We start from the raw sequence: 12,119 nt of genomic DNA, 5'->3' as shown, positions 1-12,119 counted from the left end.
ACCACGCATTTGTTGTCAATGTTGAACTTCACTTTCCTGTTCTGCAACTCCTGCCCCCCAACTCTATCGCAACCAACAAAGGAAAAAATTCTAGAAATGCTATGCTTCTCCCTTCCTTCAGCCAACGCGATGGCCACTTCTCTGCACGCCATTTTCCTCCCCAAAACACTCCAAAACCCCCCGCACCTGCTGTATCTAAGAATATCTGCACTTCCCATGACACCAGATCCCCTTGCAGCCACATGGACATCCCGTTAAAACTCTCCAGACAACGCAACCAAAACCTACAGTCTTCCCGAACTGCCCCTGACACCCTTACCCAATGGTGTGGGCACTTTGCTCCCACCATAGACCGCGCCATGTTCCTACAAAAAGTCCGCCCTGGGGCCACCACCTTGCATGCAAAATTTAAATGCCCCACCATCCTCTGCATTTCAACAGCCTCATCTTCCGAGCCCCCACCTCTTTCTCTAGCAAACCTACCAGTCTGCTCACCTTGTCGTGCGGCAAGTGTGAGGTCATGGCCACTGAGTCCAATTCAATCCCTAAAAAGGTCAACACCACTGCCGGTGCCTCCGTTTTGTCTTCTGCCAACGGCACCCCCAACTCTCCCATCAGGTCCTGAAACCTAGCATCTCCCGGCACTCCTTCTCTTTGTCCGCCTCACTAATGAACAGAAATTCATACAGGTAATGCAATACCCCTTCCAATCCAGAACTATATGAAAAAAACCACTGCAAAAATGAACTGAAACGCTCGAACAGGGCGCAAGAAATTGCGCTCCCCATCGGCAAGGCCTTGTCAATGTAGATGCGGTCCTCAAATGGCATTCCCAGCAGGCAAAAATCCTCCGGGTGCACCGGCAACAACCTGAAAGCCGCCTTAATGTCGCACTTGCCCATGAAGGCCCCACACCCCGCTTTCCTCACCAAACCCACCGCCTGATCCACACTTGCGTATACAACCCCACACTCCTCCGGAGCAATAAAATCGTTTATTGGCATGCCCTCTGGCCATGACAAAAGGTGTATCAACCGAAATTGTCCCTAGTGTGGATACCACTATATCCCCTGGCAGATCAGCAAATGGCCCTACCACCCTACCCGCTGCTATCTCCTTGCCCAATTTCTGTTTTACCACTTCAACATTTTCCCTGGCGGACTTCAAATTCTTCCCCCAACGATGCATACCTGGCCCCTGGTAACTCAGCCTGAAACCATAACGAAAACCGTTTCCCAAGATCCATGCCCCCTCCCTGTCCCGATAAAATTGCAGCCACTTCTCCAACACCTCCAATTTAATTGGAGTAAAAGCCTTTCCCCACAACCCCCCTGCATGCTCCTCACCCTCTCCCCCTGTCTCCTTGCTGGAAACACTGAGTAATTGGGTGCTTCCCTGCACACTTACTGCATTCATGTCTAAACCTAAACACGTCCTTGTGCAGATGTCCTTATTAAAGGCCCAGCATGCCGCTGAGGGTTGCCCTCTGCCTCCTCCCCATGCCCCCTCATGGGTTGGGCAACCAAGAAAGGGCCGGAAAGGCACAGGCAAACCACTCGCTGTGTGTAATGTCGGGGCTGGCCTCGTCGGTGCCATCCACTGCAGCCAGAGATCCATATCTATTTCACCCCAGACCGCCTGGCTGTCCTCTGCCATCCTTGCCCTAAATTCTTCATCGTAACGCACCCACGCGAAACCCCCAAAATTTGCAAATGCCTTTCTAATCATGTCCATGTACTTTAGCAGAGCCACACATCTCTCTGGAAATTTCTCAAAATAGACACTTGTATAGACAATAAAAGCCAGCTCCCTGTCCTCCTCCTTAGAACCCTCTTTGGCTCTCACTTCCCTATGAAGCAGCTTAAATGCGTCCACAAATTCCCCTGCCCATATCTTATCCTTTGTTGTTGTCATCATATGTGCTCCCAAAGGTTTCGTAATGCCCATGTATGGAAGCTTTTTCTCCTTGTCCTTCACCTCTACCTCTTTCTCCTTTCGAACCTGTACCTCGAGCGCCATGGGCTCAATCACCTTGTCTGTCTGCACCTCCACCGAGCAAATCTCCTTCTCCCCAACCAAGGCTCCAATAGCCTGTACACCATTCTCTCTCCTCACCCCTTGCAACCCTGACCCTTCCCTTCTTGGACCCATCCTTGTGTCCCCCCTCTGCCATGCCGCTGACCAGTCCCCTTCCCACTCACCTCTTTCTGCCCTGCCATCGCCTGTCTGCAGCCTGGCCTCCTCTCCGATGCTCCTCATCTCCTTCCTTACTGGGCTCCTGCTGCGGGGACAAAACATGTCAGCAGTCTCACCCAGCCTATGATCCCCCTGACCTCTTGCCCCCCAGACCCTTTGTTCCTGTCTTTCCCCTTCCCATCATAGGCCCCTTCTTGCACTCCCCCTCCTCCTTACAGCACTGTAACCTTCATCCTCCCACTGCCCCACATATTCTTCTATCCCTTCATCATCACCCATGTAATACCATTGCTGATGCGAGCACATGCTAGTACCGGGCAGATCCTCCTCTTGTGAGCCCGGGGCGTCCATCCCACCACTCTGATAGCGACTTCTCGGCGGGGCCCCAGAAACCCCTTCCTGGTCCTCTTCTCTCGGGCGAGGGGTCCTCCACCCTGTGATCTTCCTCGCTAGGGGCCGTGCTGTGCCCTCTAGACTGTCCTCGTGAAGTTCGAGGAGGGGGCGTTCTTAAACCCTCTCCATATTCTACCTCTGCGACAGCGGGGGCTGCTCTGTGCCCTCTGCCCAAAATCCTCATAGCTGGGGGGCTGTTCCGCGCCCCTCCCTAACCCCACTAATTGAAGGGGAACGCTCTCTCCTCCTCCTACCTGCACTCTCCTGCAGGTATTTTCCACCCTTGCCCCTCTGCCCTGTCGCCCCCTCTGCACCCCATCACCTCCACCTTTGCGCCCCACTCGCCCTACACCTTTCTGCCCACTACTAATGTCCCCTTCCTCCACCTGATCTCTGTACCCCAAACCCCTTCCCAACCCCTCTCCTAACTCCACTCCCTCTTTGGACGCTCTCCTGTCAATTTCCATCCTCATCCTCCTACCCATAGATTCCCAAAGCACTCCTCTGCCAGCTGCGGGGCTACATGCCACCACTGCTGCGAGAGCCCCATCTGCTGCTGCTCTCCGCTGCGGCCTTTCTCCACTGCCCTCTCCTACACCCGTTACCTCCACCACCGCTCCCTCAAGCTGTTCCTTAGATGCCCTGCTGATGATCGCCAGGGCCTCCCTCAGTGTCCCTTGTCCCAACATCTTGATGCAGAAGCGCTACTGCAGCCTGTGCACTGCACTAACAAAACCAATATTTGATAGCAAAGCCCCCGAGCCTTTACTCCCCTAGCACGTTGCCCGACCAGTGAGGGAAAAAACCTATTTGGTGCCAGAAAGAATTCCCCGGGCCAAATGGACCCGAAAACTGCCTTTAACCACTGCAGCCAGCTACCTGCTCTAATACTAACAGCAACTGGCTGTCATATAATTACTATCCTAGTTTTATTTATTAATTTCTTAAAAATTATTATTATTATTATTTTTTTAATTAACCTAACCCATCTAAAATACCCAAAATACCCGCTGTAAAAACTTGCCTGCACCGCTAACCTTGAGAGGCCCCCCGAAACGAGAGGCTGCCCCTGCTCCCCGCACTAAACCGATGCAAAAGTTCTACCGCCACCTGGCGGCGCATGCCTAGCAGCGCACTAGCAGCCCTCTCACTGAAAGGCTGCCACCCCTTCAGTCACGCGCTTTTACAATAATAGCACGTCCCCTTTAATTGATGAACCCTGCCCCCTCTGGCCGCAACCTGCTACCGCGCAGTAATGCACACGAAGCAGACTTTCCTACGATGAGAAGCGCTCCTGATGGAACTACCAACACCGTCCAAGCCTGCAGCCAGCCCCCCTCCCAGACACAGGCCGGCGCCCACAGAGCCCAACTGAGCCCCCGATTGCTCCTCTGACCCTGCAGCAGCGCCACGCTGGGAACGGCAGTCGCTCCTTATACACGCCCCAGCGTCCCCCCAAGAAGGCACACGTGACCGCGGCCTCCACCTAAAACCGGCTCTAACCCAGACGCTGCAACACCCAATGGGCCCTACAAAACAACGCAGAGCCCCCACCCAGAGGTAAAGTTGGGGGTACCTTATCTATGGCACCCCCGGCTATGTTTTTTTTTTTTAAATGTAAAATAATACTAAACCTGCCCACCCACCAAGAACTAACTCCTGCCCACCAGAAACCTGCCTCACCTCCTAAACCGCTACGCTAGTAGGCCCAATGCAGGGAGGGCTCGGGAGCAGGCGACCTGGACAAACCCTCGTCCTAACCGTCGCCTGCTCCCGAACCTTCCCTCCCCCCTTAAATACCCCAGGGGGTGCGCTATGCGCAGGCCAGCTCGCTGCCCTGTGCAGTGCCCAAAATAACCCCGGGGGGAAACGCTTCGTGCCCCCCCCCAGGTCCCTCTTCTTCTCTCTGTTCTCTCACTCTGTTTTAATCTGTACTCAATCTTTTGCTATTTCCGTCTATCTCCCTTGCTATCTAACTTACTTTCTCTGTCGCTCTGTCATGCACTCTCCCTCACTCTGTGTCGAGAAAGGTTCATAGGCAGTTACAAAAATATTAGCCTAGGACAGTCTCTCTCTCTCTCTCTCTCTCTCTCTCTCTCTCTCTCTCTCTCTTTTCTCCCTTCCCTCTCTTTTCTCCCTTCTCTCTCTTTCTCTCTGACTCCAAACTGTTGGATTTAGGTGGCAGACTACATTGTGATTTGTAGACGCTTACGAACCAACCAATCATTGTGCAGAAGTCAGAGTAATCTCTAATCCAAAATGCACACGGGTGCCCTCACGTTCTTCCAACAAGAAACTCTTTCTCAATTGTGCTGTTATGTTCTTTTTTCCACATGAGTTGTGACATATGACATTTCTTTCCAAAACACCTGGAAACATTCTCTCGGTAGAGCCACTGTAACTAGAGTTTTTTACCCAAACTGTGACAAGGTGATACCAACAAGACAACTGGTGAGGCCATTTTCCTGGCTTTCCCCCAGCAGAATGATAGAAAAAACAAGCATCTCTTGGAATAAATACAATTCTTAGCTTGTTTCCACGGTCCGCTCTTCACTGGATGTTCTCGTTGAACAACAACCCTGTAATGGCAACCCTGTCATCAGAAAATAAATTATATGTTTTATACACTGACTGGCACGCCAACATCAGTAAAAAATAAATAAAAAAAACTCTCCTTATTGCCTTGCATGTAAATACATGCTCCTAGATGAGATAATCTGACCCAGTGCAATGGTTATTGGATATGTAGTGCAGCAACTATACCTATTCCACAGTATCTGGGAAAAAAGAGGATTGCTCCTGCAATCCTTTCCGCTATCATGTTGTCAACTATTACGGGATTTAGGGATTGCAGGGATTGAGGGGATTGTGGAATTAGGGGATCTTCTGTACAATTTTTTGGTCTATCACTCAATTACTATGTCGCACAAAAGGGGAACCTTGCACAGGTGTTAGCTACCACCTAGGACAGAGGTCGGCAACCTATAGCGTTTTCATAGATTTTGGGCTATGATTCCCATGTTCCCTCACCATTGAGTATACTGTCTAGGGCTGATGGGAGTTGTAGTCCAACACATTCGGAGAGCCAAAGGTTGCAGACCGCTAGCAGGGAGAAGATGAAGTCTAGGCGCTAGGCTGTTGATTTTGCGATTAGGGCACCTGCCTCCTTGTCCTGGCTTCTCCAGTGAAGCAAACTGTTTGATCTTGGGAACACTACTCACCACCCTAGCCATAATTCCCTTATCGGTCCTAATGAGAGGGCTTAGAAACATGCTTACCTAGTATTAAGCAAAATGCGCGCAAAAAGCAGTAGCCAAGCCTTAGGAAGTACTCAACCATCTGAGGTCTTCTTTTTCGGTCAATTCAAATCTATACATATATTGTTTTAGATCATAAAGACTAACCTTCCAGGTTGTGGAGTGCTGCACACCAATGAGAAACAGTCACGCTCTGAAACACTTGTGTATGCCTGCGATACAAATAAAATATCCTATCATATCATAACAGTCTTACAATCAAGTACACAATGATAATGTAACTTGGTGCGCATCCAAAACAGCAAGAGAAGCAACTGTGCATGAAGCATTGATGCTCAGATAAGGATCCATTGAAAAGCTGGGCTTTTACCTGTTTCATGTAAATAAGGAGGGAAGAGGGGGTAGTTGGCAGCCTGGAGTGAGTGCAAGGACTGGAATCGTTTTCTGATTAGCTTACAAGTGGGAACAACCAATTAAGCTTTTCTTTTTTTTATCATTGGAGGATGATTTGACAAGCCAGAATGAATGACTGTTTACTAATTATTCTTTGTACTTTGTAATTATCATGCAATTAGGATGTCATTTATAACAGATACATTTCTGGTCTGCACCAGTAATTATTGAGGTATCTGGTAATTTCATCTAAAACCATTGCATCTAATGCCATTCCATCAAATTGTTTCCATCTAATACATTTCCATCTAATGCATATTTTTGGGGGCTAAAGGTTATTTTTTGTTCAGGTGCATTTTAAAGGGTAAAAAATGGGAGTTTAGGGGTACCGACCCCCCCCCCCCCCCAAAAGAAAAATATATTTTTTTCGATGGAATGCCATTAGATGCAATGGTTTTAGATGAAATGACCATAAACCGTAATTGATGCATCTATCATAGTATGGCGGCTCTGTGATCGACTTCTGCCAGCCTGGAATCAGTAGGCCGCCGTGCCATGGATAGCCTGATAATTTAGAATCAAACATTTGTGAAGACCTTACAGGATGGAGCTACAATGCTGCAGATGTGTCAGCTCTCCTTCTCGTGCCACCATTCTAAAATCAACAAAAGCCAAAAAGGGCTTGATTTCCTTCAGAAAAATCAAAAGGTCACGAATTGGAAGCTTTGAATCAATCATCGCCGTTGTTTTCAGTCTGTGCCACTAAATTAAGGGAAATAAGCATATGCACGCCTGTTATGATCCCACCCCAAAATGGGCAGCCCAGCACGAGCAGCTAGGCCACATCACTTCTTCACAACACCACATGCAATCCAGGCACGTTTAGGCCTTGATGGGCACCTCCAGCGACGGGTAGCTTGGACCTGTAGGCACAGCAATCTCAAAAGGCATGTCTGGAAACACCCCCGGGGTACCTCTAAACCAGGACTCTCAGGAAGAGCAGACATTTCATTCCATTTCAGAACCTCCCACAAGCTGTTCCAGGTCAAGGGAGCATTGTTCTTTTCTTACCTTTTCCAGTGTTAAGCCACAAACGGCATCTGGAGATCATTTCTTCTCCACCCCTTGCACAGCGGCTGCATGCATGCCATGATCCTGTGGAGGCCCTGGCCTGGCCCCAACACCTCTTTTTTTAGCACATGACAGAATAGCCAAATAGACAGACAAATTGAGGTTTAAACCATTTACTCAAACATCATACATTTATTGATTAATACAAATAGCCCGGGGATTAACAGCCAATCCTAAAGGTGTATTCCTCTGTTATTTCTGACATTTGAAGGGTTTGCATTCCATCACTCTACTTAGTGTTAGTTATGTGCTTCTATAACATTGGCAATTATGGGCGTGTCATACTATTACAATATTTATTTGCAAATACACTGGAAATATACGTTTCCATTTTACTGATCACAAAAATGTCAGTCCAGGATGTGGGGGCACAGGTCCAAGCATTAGTAGGTGTTTCTAATAAATCTTTAGTCTTTATCTCCCACTTTGTGGGATTAAGTTTCAGGAGGCCAGGAGCAGCTGCCTGATAGGCTGGTGCAATTTTGTAATGCAGGGACCTTCATTTGGATTGTCTGTGTTGTGCAGTGCCAATGTGGTCAGAAGGAAAGGAGACAGGAAGTGTCAAGGATGACACTCTATTAAGAGTGGCACAGGACACCCAGAAAGGGTTTGGGTGGTTGTGCCAAAATAAAGTGGACAGATACGTACACACACAGCAGAAAGGAAAGAGAACGAAGAGTAGGCAAGAGCAGGGACGTCATTTCACCAAAATGCCAGGGGTAGCGGAAGTGACATCACAGTGCCACACCCCCAAGAGTGACATCACAGGAAGTGATGTCATTTGACCACACCCCTACAGGAAGTGATGTCATTTGACCACACCCCACAGGAAGTGATGTCATTAGACCACGCCCCCACCATGACATCACAGGAAGTGGCCTAATAAAGCATTATCGCTCAGTGCATTAAGAAAAAAATGGTTACGATATCAGTGTATTCTGACATTTCATACAAGAATGGATCATCATATGTATCAGTGTCAAGGTCCATGTTGCCACGTGAAGTGTATGAACCCCAATCCCCTCTTTATGTGGATCTGCCCTGTTATTTCAACAGGACTACAGAGCGAAATCACATTCTGGGGGGACAGGGACGGATAGGCGGGCACGGGGTGACGGGGATAGGGGAAAGCCAGGATAAAAGGGGAGATTGGAGAATATTTCACCAGAAAACATGTATGGCATCCTCAGTTTTTAATGACTCTTCTGCTTGTGTTATTTTGGCTGCCAAAAGATTAGTTCAAAATGTGTTCAAGGCATACAGTGCATTACTGAGTGATACAAACTTCAGTACCAAAAGCCTCATCAGTCCAGTGCCCAGATTTTATGGGGGAAAAAATCCTGGCTGCATTTTGCATTACTCCCACACTCACCAACACTCTTTATATGCCTAGGTTTCTGTTCCTACATGTTCATTGTCCTCCACACCCCGCACCACAATGGTACACATTCCAACAATTAGTACTATTATATAGATTTTTGGATAATGCCCAACAGTTGCTCTTCCTTCACTCTGATCATAAGACTTAAAATGTAGTTTCTTACCAGATTGAGCAGAACAGTGGCTTGACAGACGTGCCGGTGCTGCTGTTTCAATGGCATGTGAGGTGAAGATTCTGACTCGAAGGCAGGTTGTTGCTTAGGTTACTGGAAACCAGAGGAGAGGTCTGTGAGTGTTCAATGGCAACAGATCAAGAAGACACAGAACTCTGGTAGTGGAGCTGCAGGTGTTTGGCAGAGAAGAGGCTGCAAGTATGGCAGGTGCTGTTTTGAGGTCACAGAACTCTGGTAGTCGAGCTGCAGGTGTTTGGCAGAGAAGAGGCTGCAAGTATGGCAGGTGCTGTTTTGAGGTCACAGAATACTGGCTGTGATGCCGATGGTGCCGGGCTGGTTTTAACAGAGGGCACTGACTGGGTGTGTCTCATCATTGCTTGGTTGACTACAAATCAAGGATACGGTGCTGGCATTGTGAAGACAGAACTGTAGCTGTGGGGTAGCTGGTGACTGGCTTAATGGAAGTTGCTGCTTAGATGGCTCATCATTGCTTCCTTGACTGGAAATGAAGAAGAGCCAGGCGGGAATCGGATAGCAAATGTTTTCATGACACAAGACTCCAGCTGTGCTGCAGCTTCTGGCTGACCTGTCAAGAAGATGCTGATGGAGGCTACTCAGATTCTAAGAGACTGGCGGTTGACAGATGCTTGTGGCTGTGCTACTAGTAGTGCCTGTCTGGCTTCACAGGAAAAGGCTAATTGAATGTCTTGCTGTTGCTTAGACTGAAAATCTGTAGGATGCCGGCGGTGTGGCAGATGATGCCATTTTAAAGACACACATGATGTTTCTGACGTAATGGTCCATTGTTGCTTAGCTCACTGGTAAAAAATAGGATGTTGACTAAACTCAACAGCATACCATGCAGTGTTTTGAAGATGAGACAAACTGGTTGTAGTGCATGAGCGATGTATCATGGCTGACTTCATGAGGAGAAGAGGCTGGTAGTGTAGGAGAGTAGCAGATGGTTTTGAAGACTGTATGTGGTGCTGATTAGGTCTGCGTGACTTGAAAAGAAAGACCTAACTGGAAAATTGAGCTATAATCTAACAGTGTCGAAGAATATAATGGTTCATCTTTTCAGAGGATACCTCCTGTGTCGCATGTCAGCAAATCGGTCAATGGCATCACTCAAATTTACCTCTTCAACCTCCATAGGTTCACATGCCATTACCAACAAATCACTAAGTCTGTTGTCTCCACATCTATTTCGCAAATAGTTTTTAACTCTTTTCAAACAGGAGAAGAACCTCTCATTTGTTGCAGTTGTAATTGGCAATGCAAGAACCAGATCCAACAGATTTAGGACATCAGAAAAGCCTCTTGGAGATTCATTGAGATAGTACCTGACAGAGTGAATACCTGCTAAAGTCTTGCCAGATAAATAGCCCCTTGCAGTGTCAAGCCCTGAATGCAATGCAGCATAATCTACTTGGGGCCCTAGGTAGTGCCGAGCAAGAAGATCTGCAGATGAGTCCTCCAAGAAATTTTTAGCCCTTGGATTGAACATGCCGGCAGCCTTGATAAGCCCCATGTTATCTATAAAACGAGCATCCAACTCTCTTACAAACCTATCCAAGGTGCAGAAAAACACCTCTTGCTTTATCCGTTCAGTCTGTGGCATTCGATCCTCAGAGTGCTCATAATGTCCAGGCCTCTTCCCTACAGTAGTACCAACAAGGTATTCTTTGAGTTTGCTGCACAGTTGGTGGTGCCTTACTGGTAAAGCTCTGCGGTCGTGGTCTTCAACTGTTTCAATACCACATTTTTCTGCCAATTCCGTTGCATCATTGACGATTTTCACCCAATGGCATTCTTGTCTAAGGTTGACGAGGGCAGTTCTTGTCACTTGAATTAGGTGACTCGCATCTGGCAAATCAAGATGCTTTCTCTGAAGTTCATCAGATAACACACGAATCTTTTTCAGAATTGCTTCCATACTTAACAAAGTTAGCAAAAACTCAAAGCACTGCATATTTCGGAGAAGTCCTCTGGCTTCTGAACAAGCCTGCTTGTCACGTTGTTGCGATGATTCTATTAAACTGAGAACAACTATAATGGTTTCAAATCGAGCCTGTATTTTTTTAACACACGCGTACCAATAAAACCATCTAGTGCCACAAAGTCTTTCTAATTCTTGTACTTCCAGACCGCTTTCTGTTTGAGCTTTTACAAAGAGTTCGTGCCGAGGAGAACTTTGTGAAAGGAACACATACACAGCCTGCAAAGTTGAGAAAAAATCCTTCACTGTTTGTATGTTAGTGATAGTTTGCACTAACGCAAGGTTTAGACGATGTGCATGACAGTGAATGTAAACTGCCTGTGGAGCAATTTCTTTTATTTTCGCTTGCACTCCATTGAAACAGCCACTCATAACTGATGCCCCATCATAGCATTGTGCCACACAGTTCTTCCAGTCAAGGCCAGCATCGCGTACAGATTTGTGAATGGCTGCAGCTAAACTGGAGGCATCCAACTTTTCCATGTGGTAACATCCCATGGCTTTTTCCTGAATGTTCCCATCTTGATCTACAAACCGGATCACAAAGCTCATCTGTTCTTTATGCGAAATGTCTTTGGTTTCATCAACCAACACTGCAAAGTGCTTTGTCACTTTCCTAACGATATTCTGACGTATAAGATTTGCCACAACTGAGATCATGTCATTTTGATACTCTGGAGATGTGTAGTGCCCATATCGTCTAGCCATTTTTACTTTAAGAAGTTCATTATTATCAGACAGCAAACGCAATATTGCTATGAAGTTTCCCTTATTGTGGGAGTCTTGCGATTCATCTGTGGCTCGGAAAGCAAGTCCTTGACGACCCAAAACACATACAACCTTTAGTAACTGCAGCACATGTTGACGATTCTCTTCAATCTCTTGGTCCCCAACCTTTTCTAGCATTGACACAATTGAGTGGTGAGGGCCTGTAGTCTGTTGTACACACTTAAAGTCTGCCCAAGCTACAACTGAAGACTTATGCTTATCAGAATCTGAGTGCATCTTTAAAGAACGACGTGTCTTTTCCCATTTAGCGAAGCCAATATCAACAAATGGAACATTGCCACGTGCACGCCCCCCTCCTCCAGAATTAGAACCAAAATGTCTGCATGCAAAGCAGTATACTTTATCTTTCAGAACGGAATACTCCACCCAAGGATATGTTTTGTAGTCTCCGTTAAACTTACGGGAACC

The 12,119-nt window shown here is 47.3% G+C and overlaps 1 protein-coding gene across 1 annotated transcript in view; it reads right to left on the bottom strand.

The window, feature by feature from the left end:
• Positions 1-9,995, bottom strand: part of LOC138569640 (zinc finger MYM-type protein 1-like) — a 122,702-nt gene extending 112,707 nt beyond the window's left edge. Inside the window, exon 1 of the mRNA XM_069647790.1 lies at positions 8,915-9,995. The gene's annotated coding sequence lies outside the window, so the exon portion shown is untranslated. The remainder of the gene's footprint in view (positions 1-8,914) is intronic.
• Between the last annotated feature and the right edge of the window lie 2,124 nt (positions 9,996-12,119).

Source organism: Ambystoma mexicanum, chromosome 2q (assembly GCF_040938575.1).
Source record: "Ambystoma mexicanum isolate Mex_15411 chromosome 2q, UKY_AmexF1_1, whole genome shotgun sequence".
Taxonomy (NCBI): Eukaryota; Metazoa; Chordata; class Amphibia; order Caudata; family Ambystomatidae; genus Ambystoma; species Ambystoma mexicanum.
Note: the sequence above shows the minus strand (reverse complement) of the source record. Positions and strands in the feature narration are given on the sequence as shown.